This window comes from Notamacropus eugenii, chromosome 1, assembly GCF_028372415.1.
Source record: "Notamacropus eugenii isolate mMacEug1 chromosome 1, mMacEug1.pri_v2, whole genome shotgun sequence".
Lineage (NCBI taxonomy): Eukaryota > Metazoa > Chordata > Mammalia > Diprotodontia > Macropodidae > Notamacropus > Notamacropus eugenii.
This window is the reverse complement of record NC_092872.1, coordinates 381,802,645-381,821,656: the sequence shown is the minus strand read 5'-3', so window position 1 is coordinate 381,821,656 and position 19,012 is coordinate 381,802,645. Positions and strand designations below refer to the sequence as shown.

The following is a 19,012-nucleotide window of genomic DNA, read 5'->3' as shown; positions in this document are numbered from 1 at the left end:
TTCCCATTGGGCAGAAACAGAACCCCTGGCTACTGTTATTCACAGTGAACCTTAGATCCTTAAAGTTGTTTTGAAGTGGGGACTCTGGGAAGAGTGAGCCATGCAGGGTGGGTGTCTCACTGAAATCAGAATCCAAATGTAAAGAGAGGAGGCAGGCTTCTTTGTTTTTTCTGTGCTCAGAATCTTAGAATACCTGAGCCAGAAGGGAACTTAGAGATCATCTTGGCCATCACTTAACTGAGAAGGAATGTCAGTTTAAAATGCCCTAGTGGTCATCTAGCCTTTTCTGGAATACTTGTAGAGACAGTACACTCACCACTTAAGGAGAAGTACACATGTTACTTCATTGGTATGTTTCTTTTCATTTTTTTTTTTTTTATTGTGGATCACTGTTATTTGCATGAGTTACTAGGCATCAATGCAGTTTTATAAGCCTATCACAAGAACTGCTATGGTGGTAATGAAAAAACACCGAAGTGCAATGGGTACACAAACTCATTGGTTAAGAGAAACATAAAGGAAGGGGGTTCATACATAGCCTGGAAACTGGCAAAAAAAACCAGTCAATATTTGGAGACATGAGAAAGTTGTGTATATTAAACACATGCGTAGCGAATACCAACTGGTTCAATTTTTCTGAATATCAATTTGTAATTACAACAACAACAACAAAATAAGACTAGAATATGGCAACAGCAGTGACAGGGATAGATCCCAAGAAAGTCAGTCAAAAATAGTTTCAGTATACTCCATCGTAGTACTATTTCTTAGAACTGAAGTGAGCTCTCATCAACTGGGTAATAGCTGAAAATTCTTAGCAGACCAGTAACTCATACTGTACAAAATAATCAATGAGGTTTCAGTGAAACATTAGCTATGCAAGATGAAATAAGTGTAACTTCCTCCCAAAGTGCATGTCAATATCCATGTAAAATATAAAAATTAATAAGGCAACTGAATTAAAGATCCTGGAGAACATTTAGAGGAAACCTCACCTTATGAGAGGAAAGTAGGACCTACGGCATGATGTCAGAAAAACTGTTGTGTTCCTAAGGAGAGCTGTTTGGCCATGGATAGAACACTGGCCTCAGAGTCCTGAAGAATCATGGGTCTGGTTGGGGGGTGATCAAAGTGGAATGCAAGTAGTTGGTTACTTAATATGGGTGAGGGAAGCATGTCCAGCAATGAGCTCTACCATCAAAGAAGTTAGCCCTGGAAGGCTGTCATGTCAAGACTATTGGCATAATGGAAACAGAGCAGAGCTAGGAAGGCTTCAAGGCATCAAGTGACAGAGGCGGCCTACTAAAAGTACTATAACAGAGGTTTGGAGAGAAAAGGAAAGATCTCAAACCTTCCTCCCTTTACTTAGGCTCAGGTGACAGAAGCCTCATTGAGTGGGTGATTTTTAAGATAAAATCGTGTGGTAAAACCAAAGCACCCTAACACCAAATGAATGGACAACATTGGAGATGGGTCTTCTCCACCAAGGCACTTAAGGTTCTCCATGGAAACAACAGCTAGAGAACAAACCAAAAGCCATTTTAAGACTGTCAACAGGTAGAGAGCCGAGGCCCAAGTGTTTTATCTCCACAACCCAAAGCCTATGTCAGTAGTATTTTCATGCTCCTGAGGGGCAACCACACCTGTTCTGAACAAGGAGAACAACTTGCTCCCAGGACTCCTCCCCCAGACAGATTGGCTTTTTAATCCCTCTCCAGCTCCATACCAGTGACCCAAGACAATGTCACACAGCTATTTTGTATTATTTTATTCAAAGTTCTTAGAGGCTCTTTACTTTTTCTTCTCAACATCTTGCTCTGCAGCCTCCTGGCTCGTTTTGCCCGGATTCCAAAGAGATGGGCATTGGCCCGGGCCATTCGAAGACTAGCGAATGCCTTGAAATTCTTCTCGTCTTCAGTAATGACATGAACTATCTCTTTCTTGTAGACATTTCTGATGGGCATAACTGGTCCTGTAAGCTGGGTTGCCAACTTGAGCTCTTCAGCCGAGCTATATCCCTTCTTAGGTGCAGATGGTTTCCTTGGGAAGAGTATCAGTTTGGAACGATATTCTTTCAGCCGCTGCACATTTGCCTGGACAGACTCTGTAAACTTATTTCGGCTACGAGGGTCCACGGAAATACCAATGGTCCATGCCACCTTTTTATGGATACCAGCCACCCGAAGCTCCTCCAAGTTGAATCCTCTACCAGCACGTACTTTGGTGTGGTATCAGACAGTAGGGCACCTCACGATGGGCCAGATAGGACCAGATGCAGGGCGAGGAGCAATTCGACGGGCTTTTGGTTGACGAGTCTTTTGCCTTCTGATCTTCCTGGCCGGCTGGTTAAACCATGTAGCAACTCATCTTTGTCAGTCTTTGTGGAAATGGGACTTCAGAATCACGCCATTTCAGCTGGGTGCCATGGCTGCTTAGGGCACTCCTCACGGGCACCTCAGCTGATCAAAAAGGGGTATGTTTCAATTATGAGGTAATTATTTCTTGTTTTGAACCAATGTCATCTTCTATCATTTTTAGTTCCATTAATTCCTGGGTCTAAACAAAATATCTAATCTTATGACTTCTTCATATGACTGTGGGCAAGTCACTTCATCACTCTGAGCCTCAGTTTTTTTTCTGAGAAAAATGTATAGATTTTACTATCTGAACTCTAAGATCCCTTCCATGTCCAAATATTTATATTTTCCATGGAAATGTGGTTTACATGACTATATTTGTATAACCTATATGTATTGCTTGCTATCTCATTGGGAAAAGGAAGGGAGGCAGAGAATTTGGAACTCAAAATTTAAAAAAAAAGTGTTAAAATTGATTTTGCATTTATTTGGGAAAATTAGATATTGAACAAAAAATAAAATGCTGAGGTGACATTATGTATTCTAAAGTCTCTTTCAGAGAAAAAATTTCTTTGATATGTAGTCTAAGGTTCCTTTCAGATTTAAGATTCATAATATAAATAAGTCAATCCAAAATTAATCTCTAATTTACCCTCTTCTCAATGATAGTCCTTCAGATAATTGAAAACAGCAACTGCAGTGCTATAGTCTGCCTCTGTATCCCCAGATCTGAAGGTTAGTGTCCTTTCCAAGAATGATTGAGGCCCCAAGCTGAAATGGCTGTATTTCTATTCACTTCATTGGGGAGTTGGTCCAGTGAGCAGGCAGCTATTAAAATGTAGTCATGCTGATATCAGGCCTTTGATGAGGAAAAAAAAAGGATAAGATGAGGGTCTGGCTGAGTGGGATGATGGATTTTAGGGAGGCAGCATCTGACTTGAATTTCAGGAGACCTTCAGTAACCTCCAGGGTTAAAAAAAAGTCAACAAACACCACTAATGTGAATGTGTTTGATGGTAGGGGGAAAATAGGAGAAGAAAAAGTAAGGATAGAGACACATTGTTTTGCCATGGTAAGATTCTATCTGAAATATTGTGATCAGTTCTTGGGATCACATTTCAAAAAATATATTAATATGTTGCTGAGCATTAAAAGGAGGATGGCCAGAGTAATGAAATAATTTGAAAACTTGCCCTGAAGTGATGGGATGAAAGACTGTGTCTGCAGCAGAGGAGACATCGTAGATATTATTACCATCTCCAACTCTTTGAAAGGTTATCATGGGGAAGAGACTTTAAGTATACTTTATTTAGTCCCAGAAGCAATGTTCAAGAGGCAGCCCTTAGGTAAATATAAGGGGAAACAAGTTCCTAGTGATTTGGAATTGTGCAAATAAAGTGGCTGAAACACCTATACACTTCACTTGGAAATTCTGCTTCTAGGCCTGTGCCCTAAGGAGGTCAATGGCAAAAAGAAAGACTCTATCTGCACCAAAATATTTATCAATAAACTATTTGTGATAGCAAAGGACTGGAAACAAGGTAGAGACTCTTCAGCTGGGAAATGTTTAAGCAAAATATAGCATATGGATGCCATTGAATATGGTGATACAGAAAATCATGGAAAGAATTACATGAAAGTGAAGAAAGCTGTGCCAAGGAAACAATAAATGTAACCCTTCAAAAATGAGAGGCACTAAATGATAGAAAATGGATTTTATGAAATGAGAAAAAAATTGGCTCCAAAGAAGAGCTATGAAAACATACCTCCTTCCATTCATTTGCAGAGGGGGCATTTCTACAGGTATGGAACACTGTATCAGGTATTATTTACATGTGTTGATTAGTTTTGTTGATTTTTCCACTTTCCAAAAAGATATTTCTTATAAGGTTGAAATTCTGGGAGAAGTCAGGAGAATATTATGGGGAAAATCTAGGCAATATAAAAACTAAAGATATCAAGCAAGATCTATTTTTAAAAATTTTCAATAATTATAACTTGAGAAACTGAATGAGTTTTTCTGTTAGGTAGTGAGCTTCTTGTCATTGGAGTTAAAGATATAATAAAAACTCTCATCCATGCTTATCTCAAGCAAAGGATAACTATTTGTTGGAAATGTTGCAGGAGAGGATTTTTATTCATTTACCAGTTGCACTAGATCCCCTATAGTTTCCTTTCCAGTATTAAGAAACTTGAATACACTTACTTGCTTATCCATGTGCAAGATTTATGCCATGCATAATAGTATTAAGAATACTAAGAATAATACATCTATCCCCTTAATAAAACTACCCTGATCAATATCTAGTCTTGAATATCTCTTTCTTTAGGGTTAGAAAAATCCTTTTAACTCCTATAACCTCCATAATTATGAGTTAGGTTCTAAGGATCTTTCCAGAACCAAGATTCTCTGCTTCATGGAGACAGAATGGCACAGCATGAAAACACCGCTTCTTCCCTACCCCACCTCACCAGCACAAACACACAGAAACTATGTGGAGGCTTGGGTGATGAAGCCAAGATCAGTACCAAGAATCACTTTGCATTTAAATGAAATCAAAGAAAGATCAAAGAGTGAGGTGAAACACTGGGACACTCACCTTTGGAGCTCTCACCCTAGGTGGCAACCCATTTTATTGGTTACTGAGTCTAGCTCTGTTAGCTTATAAAGCCCACTGACTGTCCCAGAGATCAGACCACACTCCAGCTTCACATCCCATCCAATCATTTACCTGTGTGATCTCACTAGCTGTCTTCCACCTCATATGATATTTATCTTCTCCAGACATCCTCCCTTCCCCCTTTTCCACTTCCGCAGAACAAAATTCCTTTTCTCCCTTATACATATCCCCCTTTCCTTTTTTCTTTTTTAAATTTTATTTTTCATTTTTAACACAGTTTATAACAAATAAAACAATTCAAACTTTTGGTCAGGTGATACTTCTTTTTAAAGCATTTACAATATGGACCACAAAAGAATTTTTTTTTAAAACTTTAACCAACTGAGACACAAATAATATTTATGTTGCTAACTTCACAAGCTCTTGACCTAATTGTCTCCACAGTATTACTAAGAATTAAAGGACTCTAACTTATTGTTGGTCGTCTAAAGTCCTATGCATAATAGCTTAATTTTAGACTTAACCTCAGATGTTCCCCTACGAATAATCTATAATTGAATAAAACTGGTATTAAGCTTACAAACCTTTTGATTATAAGTAATTGCCACCAAGAGTAGGGACATTGCAGTGATACAATATCTCCCCAACTTCATGTCAGTTCCAGGCAGGATTAGATTGTCCACTTGCATTCAGTCAGGCTTAAAGTCTGCCAGGTGTTAGTGGGGAAATTGAGTCAGGAGAATCCTACCTCAGCCCAGGCTGAACAGCTACTTTCCCACCCTTCCCATGAGATCACCTTTTACAGTTCATACCAGCATCTCACCAGCTTCCTGGGATCATGGCTTGGATGCTCAGATCCTTTCTTGCTTGGAGTTAGACTCAGAAGAACATTCACTTAATAGTCCCATAGCATCTAAAAATGGCAAGTTCCAATAACCAGGTTTCAAATACGATTATAATTTCACTTTGGCTAAGAAATATCTTTTGAAGCAAGTCTTAAGTGGCTTACCTGCCTTTCTATACATGTGCTAGTTCCAGATTAAAAAGAAATCATAAAATCAAATTTACCATTAAAACCTTAACTTTTCCATCAATGCCAAGTTTTACCCAAATTTACCTTCCTCTAGGAAACAGACTGAAATTCCTTTCCGCAAACTAAAGATGTCATTGATTTACTCTCAGTAATTAATTCAGTCAATTGTTTTGATACTAATTGCTTTTACTTCACTTTGTAACATGTCCAATTTTTCTCCCCATCACTCCCCTCCCCTCACTTCCTAATACCTTGCATTCTGATTACTCCTTTCCTCAATGTACCCTCTCTTCTATCACACCCCACCCTTCCCTTATCCCCATCTTCTCTCTTTTCTTGTAGGGCAAGATAAATTTCTATACCCCATTCTCTGTAGTTCTTATTTCCCAATCACATGCAATAAAAATTCTCAACATTTGTTTCTAATACTTCGAATTCCAACTTCTCTCCCTCCCCCGCTTCCTTCCCAGCCCCACTGAGAAGAGAAGCAATTCAATACAGACTAAATATGTGTTCTTTTGCAAAACATTTCCATAATAATCCTGTTGTGTAATACTAATTATATTTCCCTCTGTCCTACTCTATCCCCCCTTATTTCTTTTCCCACAATTGACCTTGTCCCTTCCCAAAAGTGTTTATTTCTAGTAACTCCCTTCTCCCATTTGCCCTCCCTTCTAACATTCCGCTCACCCCACTTGTTGCCTCCTCTCCTACTTTCCTGTGGTGTGATATAAATTTTCATATCAGATTTAGTGAGCATGTTATTCCCTTCTTCAGCCACATGTGGAGAGGGTAGCTTCATTTTTCCCCTCTCCCCTTCTCCCTTTTCTCCTCCACTGAATAAGATTTTTCTTATGTCTTTTATGAGTTGTAGCCTACCCTGTTCCATTTCTCCCTTTCTCTTCCTGGTATTTTCCTTCTTCACCCCTTAATTTTAATTTTATTTTATTTTATTTTTTTGTGGATATTATCTCTTCTGATGTAGCACACCCTGTACTCTCTATCTATATAAGTGTATGTGTGTGTGTGTGTGTATGTGTGTGCGTGTACAATCTCTCCATCTACCCAAATACTGAGAAAAGATTCAAGAGTTAAAAATATTTTCTTTCCATGTAGTAAGGTAAACAGTTCAGCTTTAGAGAGTCTTTTGTGATTTTTCTTTCCTGTTTACCTTTTCATGCTTCTCTTGATTCTTGTCTTGGGAAGTCAAATTTTTCTATACAGATCTGGTCTTTTCCTCAATATGAATGATTGAAAGTCGTCTATATCATTGAATGACCATCTATTCCCTTGAAGTATTATACTCAGATTTGGTGAGCAGGTAATTCTTGGTTTCATTCCCAGTTCCTTTGATCTCTGAAATGTCCCATTCCAAGCCCTTCAATCCCTTAATGTTGAAGCTGCCAGATCCTGTGTTATCCTGATTGTATTTCTGCAGTACTCAAATTGTTTCTTTCTAGCTGCTTGCAGTACTTTCTCTTTGATCTGGGAACTCTGAAATTTGCCCACAATGTTCCTAGGAGTTTCTTTGTTTGGATCTCTTTCAGGTGGTGATTGGTGAATTCTTTCAATATCCATTTTGCCCTCTGATTCTATAACATCAGGGCAGTTTTCCTTGATAATTTCATGGAAGATAACGTCTAGGTTCTTTTTTTGATCATGGCTTTCAGGTAGTCCCATAATTTTTAAATTGTCTCTCCTGGATCTATTTTCCACGTCAGTTGTTTTTCCAATGAGATATTTCACATTATCTTCCATTTTTTCATTCTTTTGGTTTTGTTTTGTGATTTCTTGGTTTCTCATAAAGTCATTAGCCTCCATCTGTTCCATTCTAATTTTGAAAGAACTATTTTCTTCAGTGAGCTTTTGAACCTCCTTTTCCATTTAGCTAATTCTGCTTTTGAAAGCATTCTTCTCCTCATTGGCTTTTTGAACGTCTTTTGCCAATTGAATTAGCCTATTTTTCAAGGTGTTATTTTCTTCAGCATTTTTTTGGGTCTCCTTTAGCAAGGTGTTGACCTGCTTTTCATGCTTTTCTTTCACCTCTCTCATTTCTCTTCTCAGTTTTTCCTCCACCTCTCTAACTTGATTTTCAAAATCCTTTTTGAGCTCTTCCATGGCCTGAGTCCTCTGAATATTTATTTTGGATGTGTGGGATACAGAAACCTTGACTTTTATGTCTTTCCCTAATGGCAAGTATTGTTCTTCCTCATCTGAAAGGATGGGAGGAGATATCTGTTCACCAAGAAAGTAACCTTCTATGGTCTTATATTTTTCCCCTTTTCTGGGCATTTTCCCAGCCAGTTACTTGACTTCTGAGTTTCCTCTCCACACCTACCTGGCTTCCAGATCTGCACAGTTAGTGCTTGGGGGCTAAGATTCAAATGCTGCTTCCCAGCTTTCAGTGGGGGCAGGGCTGTTATTCAGTGTGAGATTAAGTTCAGGTGCTTGGGTGGGGGCAGGGCCACCACCAGGGCTCAGATCCCTCAGGGGGTTTATGCAGAGACCTCCAGCAATGGATCTGTGCTCCTGCCTACTTTGGGAGCCCTTGTCTGCTGCTTTCTCTGCTGCTGCCTCTTGAGGTGGCCTGAATTATGGAGACACCCTGTTCCCCTCTTGGCAAGCTGAAAAGACCCTCTCACTGACCTTTGGTGTCTGTGGGTGGAGGGACCTGAGCTTCCTGTACTGGAGATTCTGTCCCTGGAGCCTGCTCAGATCTGCTCCTCTCAGTGCCAGAGGCCAAGGCAGGGCTGGGCTCTGCTCCAGGTCTGGTGCTCAACAGACCTTTGGTGTTGGTTCTTCAGGTCTCTCTGGAACAGAAATCTCCTCCACTCCATTGTTGTGTGGCTTCTGCTGCTCTAGAATTTGTTGGGAATTCTTCTTTACAGGTATTTTATGGGCTGTGAGTTAGGAGCTTGCATATGTATATCTTTCTACTCCATCATCTTTATCACTTTCTTGATGTCCCCCTTTCCTATCAAAATGTAAGCTTCTTGAAGGGACTATACATACACACACATATGTGTGTGTGTGTGTGTGTATGTATATATATACATATATATGTATATATATGTATATATATATACATATATATGTATATATATACATATGTGTGTGTGTGTGTGTGTGTGTGTTTTAAAGTTTCTAGTACCAGTATTGTACTTGGCAAATTTTACTATGTGCTTAATAAATCTTTTTTCATTCATTCAGGTAATCATTTTCCATTCTTTAAAATACTGCAAAAATACTATTGCTATTATCCTCAGAGCTACAGTTGTTCTCTTTCTTTCCCTGTGGTATAACTTCTCTCTTATGTTGACAGTCTCAATTCCGAATAAGAATTGAATACTAGGATCAAGGTGGATAATGGTGAAACACTGGAAGAGAGCCAAGTGAAGATCAGACTGGTAGCGAATTTGTCATTCTGTGGTGTGGGAGAAGAGGAAACCCTAATGCCAATTAGCAATTTCTTTGTTCCTCTTTTTCCATACTTGAGAGCTTTGATGATGGTTACAACTTTACACACGTGGTTATTTGTAGTTCTGTTATATACAAATGAAGAAATAGGCTAGAGATGTCATTTGTTCTAGCCAAGAAGGCTTCAATTCATTTGTTTAAGAATGTATCCTTATACAGGTATAATTTATTCCATTGGTAGGTTCCATAGAAGAGACATAAGGCTTGAACATTGAGATTAAGAGTTGTAATGCTTCTTACAATATAAAACAGAGCTAGAAAATAGATTATAATATAGAACACTGAATGTTAGAACTTATAGGACCTCCAAAAATAGAATATTAGACCTTGAATGGACAGAATAAATAATTTGATTAAATATCTCATGTTTGCACTTCAGATGAGAAATTTTGCTTCTAAAGAAAAGATGTAACTATACCAAATTCACAGAGATAGTCAATGTTAGAGCTGAAAGACTCCTTGTAGGAGTGAACCACAGAATTGGGATGGGGAACATAGGACAGGAGAGATAGTTTTTACATTCAATATATAAAAATGACATATTATTTTGAATGACCAAAATTATTTTGATATGTACTCAAGTTTATGATATTTTAGATACATACCTAGTGAACACAAAACCCTATTTCAAGGTGCAACTTGAATGTATGGTATCTCTTACTGATTGAAGGTCAAACCCTTTGCTTCAACGTGATTCACTGGGCATGACAGAGCATAGTCTGCGGGTATGAAACTTGCCTAGGTAATAAAAAAACCTTTAAGGCATATGCCACCCTAAGCCAATTAAAAAAAAAACATATCTCAGAAACATAATATGTAAGAGTTTGAAGAGACTTTTGGACAGAGGATAGAGAGTTGGAAGGTACTTTACAATTTAGATGAAGTAATGTCAAATGTGAAAGGGACTTCACAACACAGAATGTTGGAGATAAAATGGATCTTAGAAACTTTAGTTCAATTCCCTAATTTTATTACAGATATGCTATTAAGTATGGTGGAGGATTGGTCCCAGGCTCTGGGAATTCTTGGTTCCACAATATCCTATTTATCTACCATTCAATGGGTAAGAGCAGTTGTATCAAACTTAAATAGAAACAGAGCCACATAAGCATCCTTTATGTTCTAGTGTATTTCTATTTATTTTGTTAAACATATGCCAATTATATTTTAATCTAGTTCAGGCCACACTGAGGAGGGCCTGAACATCTCTGTTTTAGAAGAAAGAATCCTGGAAGTTAAGATATGAAGATGTTTTTTGGTTCGTCATTTCACAGAATCAGGCCTTAGGATAAAATGAAAAAAAATCGTCGCTGACAACTTTGGCTGCATCAGAAATACAAATCTCAATTCAAGTCCTGACTTTGCCTTGAATTTGATGCATCATATTACCTATAAAAACTGATAGTTTTGTCCTTCATTACCTATTCTTATTTCTCCAATTTCTTTTTCTTGTCTTATTTCTATAGTTAGTATTTCTAGTACAATATTTAATAATAATGGCAATAATAGATATCACTGCTTCACCCCAATCTTATTGGGAGACTTTTAGATTATTTCCATTACAGATAGTTCTTGTTCTTGGTTTTAGATGGATAATTGTTTAGTTGTTTTCCTGGGGTTTTGTTGGCAAGGATACTGGAATGGTTTGCCATTTCCTTTTCCAGCCAGTTTTACAGATGGAGAAACTGAGGCCAACAAAACTAAGTGAGATCACAAAGTTAGTAAGTGTTTGAAGATGGATTTGAATTCAATTTGAATTCTTGACTCTAGACCCAGTACTTTATACACTGCATCACTTTAAGATAGATATTACTTATAATTTTAAGAAAAGCTCCATTTATTCTTATGTATTATAGTGTTTTTAATAGGAATAGATACTTTAGTTTGTTAAAAGCTATTTCTGTATTTGTTGAGGTTATCAGATTTTTTAAGGTTTTTCTTACTGATGTGATCAACTATGCTGATAGTTTTCCTACTATTGCATTCCTAGCATAAATCCTACCTGATCATAATATATTTCTAAATTTTTGCCTCAATATTCATTAGGGAAATTAGCTTATAAGTTTCTTTCTTGGTTTTACCTCTCCCTGGATTAAGTATCAAAACTACCTTTATGTCATAGAAGGAATTTGGTCAGACATCTTTTTTTTATCAATTTTTTCAAATAGTTTGCATGGTATTGGAGTTAATTAATTATTTCTTAAATGTTTGGTGTAATTAATTTGTAAATCCATCTGTTCCAGGATATTTTTTTTTGTTAGGGAGATCATTGATGGCTCATTCAATTTTTTCCAATATTTTGTCTTTAATCTGGATAATTTATATATTTTTTCCAAATGTGTATCCATTTCACTTAGATTCTCATTTTTATTGGCACATAATAGAGCAAAATAACTTCTAAAAATTGATTTACTTTTGTCTTAATTGGTGGTGTTTTTATCCTTTTCATTTTAACATTGGTAATTTGATTTTCTGCTACCTTTTTAAAAAATTAAATGGACTATTAGTTAATAAATTAAATGATGTGATGATAAAAATATGATTTAAGGGTATGAAGGGATTGTAATGAGAGATGTGAAAAGGAGGAGACATAAAAAGGTAAATTACATCACAGGAAGAGGCACAAAAACATATTGCAATAGATGGAAAGAGGGGAGAGAGATGAATACTGTTTGAGAATTACTCTCATCTGATTTGATTTAAGGAGGGAACAACAAAATCAGTTAAGTATAGAAATCTAACTAGCCCAATAGGCAGTAAGAGGGGAAAGGAGAAAGAAAAGAGAAGGGAGGCTAAAGGTAGGGAAGAAGTAGTAAGGGAAAAGGGGAGTAAAAGGGAGGGGGCCTGATAGACGGGAGGGAAGACTGAGGGAGGTAGTGGTAAAAAACTAAAATTCTCTTCAAGAGAGGAAGGGAGAACTAAAAGCATAAATGTGGGGGGCGGGAATAGGATGGAGGGAAAGACACAAATAGTAATCATAACTTTGAATGTGAATAAGATAAACTCTCCCATAAAATGGAGGAAGATAGCAGAATAGATTACAAACCATAATCCAACAATATGTTGCTTACAAGAAACACATTTGAAACAGGGGGATGCACACAGGGTAAAAGTGAAAGTTTGAAGCACAATACATTATACTTTAGCTGATGTAAAACAAAAGCAGAGGTAGCAATCCTAATCTCAGACATAGATCTAACCAAAAGAAATAAGGAAGGAAACCATATCCTACTCAAAGGCACCATAGACAATGAAACAATATCATTACTAAACCTATATGCACCAATTGTTATAGCTTCCAAATTGTTAGAGGAGAAGTTTAGGGAATTACAGGAAGAAATACACAGCAAAACTATATTAGTGGGGGACTTCAAACTCCCCCTCTTTAAACCTGATAAATCTAACCTCAAAATAAACAAGAAAGAGGTTAAGGAGGTGAATAAAACTCTGAATAAGGTTGATATGATAGATCTGTGGAGACAACTGAATGGGGAAAGAAAGGAATATACCTTTTTCTCAGTGGTACAAGGCACATATACAGAAATTGACCATGTACTAGGTCATAAATACCTCACAACCCAGTGATGAAAGGCAGAGATATTCAATGCATTCATCTCAGATCATAATGCAATACAAATTATATGTAATAAAAGGAAATGGAAAGATAAACCAAAAATTAATTGGAAACTAAATAGTCTAGTTCAAAAGAGTGAGTGGGTTAAACAACAAATCATAGGAACAATCAATAACTTCATTCAAGAGAATGACAATAGTGAGACAACCTATCAAAACCTATGGAATGCTGCAAAAACAGTTCTTAGGGGGAGTTTTATATCATTGAATACCCACATGAATAAAGCATAGAAAGAGGAGATCAATGAATTTGGCACGCAGCTGAAAAAGCTAGGAAAAGAACAAATTGAAACTCTCCAATTAATTACCAAATTAGAAATACTGAAAACCAAAGGAGAGATTAATAAATTTGAAATTCATAAAACTATTGAATGAATAAAACTAAGAATTGGTTTTATGAAAAAACAATTAAATTGATAAACCTTTGGTCAATTTGATTAAAAAAAGAAATAAGAAAATCAAATTACCAATATCAAAAATGAAAATGATGAACTCACCTCTAACAAGGAGGAAACCAAAGCAATAATTAGAAATTACTTTTCCCAATTGTATGCCCATAAATTTGATGTTCTAAGTGAAATGAATGAATATTTTTAAAAAAATATAAATTGCCCAGATTAATGGAAGAGGAAATTGAATACTTAACTAACCCCATATCAAAAAAAGACATTGAAGAAGCCATCAACGAACTGTCAAGGAAAAAAATTTCCAGGACTAGATGAATTTATAAGTGTATTTTATCAAACATTTAAAGAGCAGTTAATTCCAATACTATATAGATTATTTGGGAAAATTGAGGAAGAAGAAATTTTACCAAATTCTTTTTATGATTCAAATGTGGTTCTCGTACATAAAACAGGAAGAGTCAAAACAGAGAAAGAAAATTATAGACCAATTTCTCTAATGAATATAGATGCAAAAATTTTAAATGAGACATTAGTCAAAAGAATGCAACAACTTTTTTAAAAAATTGAATTATTTCATTTGCTTTCAGTAGTCGACAGTCACTTCCATATATCTTAGATTTTTTCCACTCCCTCCCCTTTATTCCTCCTTTCCTTCACACTCGTTCCCTGAAACAGCTTACAATCTTATATAGTTTCAACACGTACATTCCTATTAAATGCATGTTTCATAGAAGAATTAAAATGAATGGGGGAACCATAAAACAAAACAAAACAAAACATAATACAAAAGAAAATGGTCTGTTTCTGTCTGTGCTCCAATTCCATAGTTCTTTGGATGTGGAAAGTGTTTTGCCTCAAGAGTACACTGGATATTTTTTAAGTCCATGCATTTCAATGAAGTACCAAGTCTACCAGAAAAATTCCTCACACACTGTAGTTGTTGCTGTGTACAAAGTTCTCCTGGTTCTGCTCCTTTCAATCAGCACCAGTTCATTTAAGTCTTTCAAGGCTTCTCTGAAGTCTTCTGGTTCATCATTTTCCATAGCACAGCAGTATTCCATTTCAGTCATATGCCAGAACTTGTTCAGCCATTCCTCAACTAATGGGCATCACCATGATTTTCAGTTTTTGCCATAAAACAGAGAGCTGCTATAAATATATTTGTACATATTGGAAGGTTTCCCACTTCTATGATCTCTTTGGGATAGAGTCCCAGGAGCAATATTGTTGGGTCAAACGGTATGCACATTTTTGTAGTCCTTTGGGCAGAGTTCCAAATTGTTCTCCAGAACAGTTGGATGAGCTCACAGCTCCACCAACAATGAATTAGTGTTCCAGCTGTCCCACATCTTCTCCACCATTTATCATCTTCTTGTTTTGTCATGTTAGCCAATCTGATAGGTGTGATGGGGTACCTCAGAGTTGTTTTGATTTGCATCTCTCTAATCCATACTGATTTAGAGCATTTTTTCATATGATTATAGATAGTTTTAATTCCTTCCTCTGAAAATTCCCTGTTCATATCTTTTGACCATTTATTAAAAGGGGAATAACTTGTATTCTTGTACATTTGACTCATTTCTCTATATATTTTAGAAATGAGGCCTTTCTCACAGACCCTAATTGCAAAAATTCTTTCTCAGTTTTCTGGTTCCCTCCTAATCTTGTTGCATTGGGTTTGGTTGTGCAAAACCTTTTCAGTTTACTGTAATCAAAATTATCCGTTTTGCACTTCATAATGCTTTCTATCTCTTGATTAGTCAAAAATTATTTCTTTCTCCATAAATCTGATAAATACACTATTCCTTGCTCCCCTAATTTGTTTATAGTATCACTCTTTATACCTGGATCATGTATCCATGTGGACTTTATTCTTATGTATGGTGTCAGGCATTCGTCTATATCCAGTTTCCACCACTCTGTTATCCAGTTTTCCCAGCAAATTTTGTCAGTGAGTTCTTATCCCAGAAGCTTGTGTCCTTGGGTTTATCAAACAGTAGATTGCTGTATTCGTTAACTACTCTGTCCTGAGTATCTAACCTATTTTACTGGTCTACCACTCTGTTTCTTAGCCAGTACCAAGTGATTTTGATGATTGCTGCTTTATAATTCAATTAAATATGACACTAGAAATATTAGCTTTAGCAATAAGAGAAGAAAAAAATTGAAGGAATTAGAATAGGCAAAGAAGAAACTGAGTTATCACTCTTTGCAGATGATAGGATGATATAATTAGATTATCTTAGAGTATCAAGTTAAAAAAAAAAAACTACTTGCAATTACAAACAACTCTGGCAAAGTTCCAGGATACAAATTAAACCCACATAAGTCATCCGCATTTCTATGTATTACTTACAAACCCCAACAGCAAGAAATAGAAAGAGAGATCCCATTTATAGCTATGGTAGACACTCTAAAATATTTGGAAGTCTACCTGCCAAACCAAACCCATGGACTATATGAATGCAATTACAAAACACTTATCACACAAATAAAGTGAGATCTACATAATTGGGAAAACATCTTTTGCTCATGGGTGAGCCAAGCCATTATAATAAAAATGATATTTCTACCTAAATTAATTTATGTATTTAGTGCCATAACAATAAAACTACCAGAAAAGTATTTTCTAGAGATAGAAAAAATAATATCAAAATTCATCTGGAAAAACACAATGTCCAGAATGTCAAGGGAACTAATGAAAAGAAATTCTAGGGAAGGTGGCATAGCCCTTCCATATATCAGTTTTCAGCAATCATAAAATCAACTTGGAAATAGTTAAGAAATAGAGGGATAAACCAGTGGAATATGTTAGTTACTCATGACATAGTAGGCAATGAATATAGCAGTGTACTGTTAGATCAACTGAAGGATCTGAGCTTCTGGGATAAGAACTTACTGTTTGACAAAAACTGCTGGAAAAACTGAATAACATCATGGAGGAAACTGGTCATAGACTAATGCCTGACATTGTACACGAGAATAAAGTCCACATTATCTAGGTATGAAGAATGATAGCATAAACAAATCAGGGGAGCAAGAAATAGTGTATATGTCAGATTTATGGAGAATGGAGAAATTTATGGCCAAACAAGAGATAGAGAACATTATCAAGTACAAAATGGATAATTTTGAGTACATTAAACTGAAAAGGTTTTGCACAAACAAACCCAGTACAACCAAGATGAGGATGGAAGTAGAAAACTGAGAAAGAATTTTTTCCAACTATTGTCTCTGATAAAGGCCTCACTTCTAAAATATATAGAGAACTGAGACAAATGTACAAGAATACAAGTCATTCCCCAAATGATGCATGGTCACAGTATATGAACAGGCAGTTTTCAGAGGAAGAAATAAGCTATCTATAGACATATGAAAAAATGTTCTAAATAACTATTGATCAGAGAGATGCAAATTAAAACAACTCAGAATTACCATATCACACATAGCAGATTGTCTAACATGAAAAAACAGGAAAATGATAAATGTTGGAGAAGATGTGGGAGATTTAGAACACTATTTCATTGTTGATGAAGCTGTGAGCTGATCTAACCATTCTGGAGAACAATTTGAAACTATTCTCAAAGGGTTCCAAATGTGCATACCTTTTAACCTTGAAATATTGCTTCTAGGACTGTGTCCCAAAGAGATTATAAAAATGGGAAAGTGTTCAACTTGCACAAAAATATTTATTGATTAATTTATTTAATGTTTATTTATTTTTAGTTTTCAACATTCATTTGTACAAAATTTCTAGTTCCAAATTTTTCCTCATTTCACCTCTCCCTCCACCCCATAATGCCTTCCATTCTGATTACCTCTTCCCTCAATATGCACTCCTTTCTGTCCCACCCCATCCTTCCCTTATCCCCATCTCCTCTTTCTTTTTGTAGGGCAAGATAGATTTCTTTATCCCATTACCTGTATTTCTTATTTCCCTGTTGTATCCAAAAACAATTCTCAACATTCATTCCTAAAATTTCGAGTTCCAAATTCTCTCCGTTTCTCCCTGCCCACCCATTCCCACTGAGAAGGCAAGCAATTCAATATAGGCTATATATATATGTAGTTTTGCAAAAGACTTCCATAATTGTCATGTTGTGTAAGACTAACTATATTTCCCTCCATCCTATCCTGCCCTGCATTTATTCTATTCTCTGTTTTGACCTTGTCTCCCCCAAAAGCATTTACTTCTAATTACTTCTTCCTCCCATTTTGCCCTCCCTTCTATCATTCCCCCCATCCCAGTTGTCCTCTTCTCCCCTACTTTCCTGTAGTGTAAGATAGATCTTCATACCAAATTGAGTGAGCAAGTTATTCCCTCCTTAAGCCAAATGCAAAGAGAGTAAGCTTCACTTTTCCCCTCTCACCTCCTCCCTTTTCTCCTCCATTGGAAAAGTTTTTATTTTTGCCTCTTTTATGAGAGATTATTTGCCCCATTCCATTTCTCCCTTTCTCCTCCCAGTATTTTCCTCTCACTGCTTCATTTTATTTTTTTAGATATCTTCCCTTCTTATTCAATTCACCCTGTGTTCTCTCTCCCTCCCTCCCTCCCTCCCTCCCTCTCTCTCTCTCTCTCTCTCTCTCTCTCTCTCTCTCTCTCTCTCTCTCTCTGTAATCCCTCCATCTACCCAAATATTTATTTTGGAGGTTTTGGAAGCCTTGACTTCCTCTGAAGGTATGCACTGTTCTTCCTAATCTGAAAGGATGAAAGAAAATACCTGTTCACCAAGAAAGCAAACTTCTATAGTCTTATTTTTTCCCTTTTTTTGAGCATTTTCCCAGTTACTTGACTTCTGAGTCCTTTGGCAAGAGGAGAGTATACTCTGGGGACATGTAAGTTCTCAGTTCTTCCAATGTGGCCCAATTAAGGAAAAGGAGCTTACTCCTCTTCTGGCCTGTGCACTGGTATGGGAGCAACCAAAAACTTTTCTGCCCAGAATCTGAGGGTAGAATTCCCTCTCCACAACCACCTCCAGCTCCACCACACCAGCATTCCTCCTCCTCACCCCAGGACCATGCTCAGGGCTGAGATTCAGATCACCCTCTCAATTCCCCCAGGGGCTTTAGGTGGAGGGCTCCCAGGGCTAGGCTGAGATTCGAATGAATAGCTCAATTCCCCCAGGGGCTTTGGAGGGGGCACGCCCTCCTCTTAGGGCTGAGATTCTTATCAGAAGCTCAATTACCCCAGGAACTTTAGGCAGAGCACCCCAAAAATGGATGGTGCTGCTATAGTGACTGCTGCTAGCAGTCCAGAACATGTTCCCTTCTCCTGGGTGAAGGAACTTTCTCGCTTACCTTTGAAGCTATCTCTGACATTTGTGGGTTTAGCAATCTGTGAACTGCTGCTGGTGGCTCCCTGAAACCTGCTCCAGGTCCTGTCCTTGTCATGACATGCAGCCCAAACTGGACTGCACTCTGCTCTGCGCTTGGTGTTATAGACCTTTTTTGTCAGCCTTCCAAGCTGTCTTGGGCTGGAAATCT

At 37.0% G+C, this 19,012-nt stretch overlaps 1 pseudogene; it reads right to left on the bottom strand.

Moving 5' to 3' along the window:
* Window positions 1-1,767: 1,767 nt before the first annotated feature.
* On the bottom strand, window positions 1,768-2,426 carry LOC140526014 (large ribosomal subunit protein eL13 pseudogene; annotated as a pseudogene).
* Between the last annotated feature and the right edge of the window lie 16,586 nt (window positions 2,427-19,012).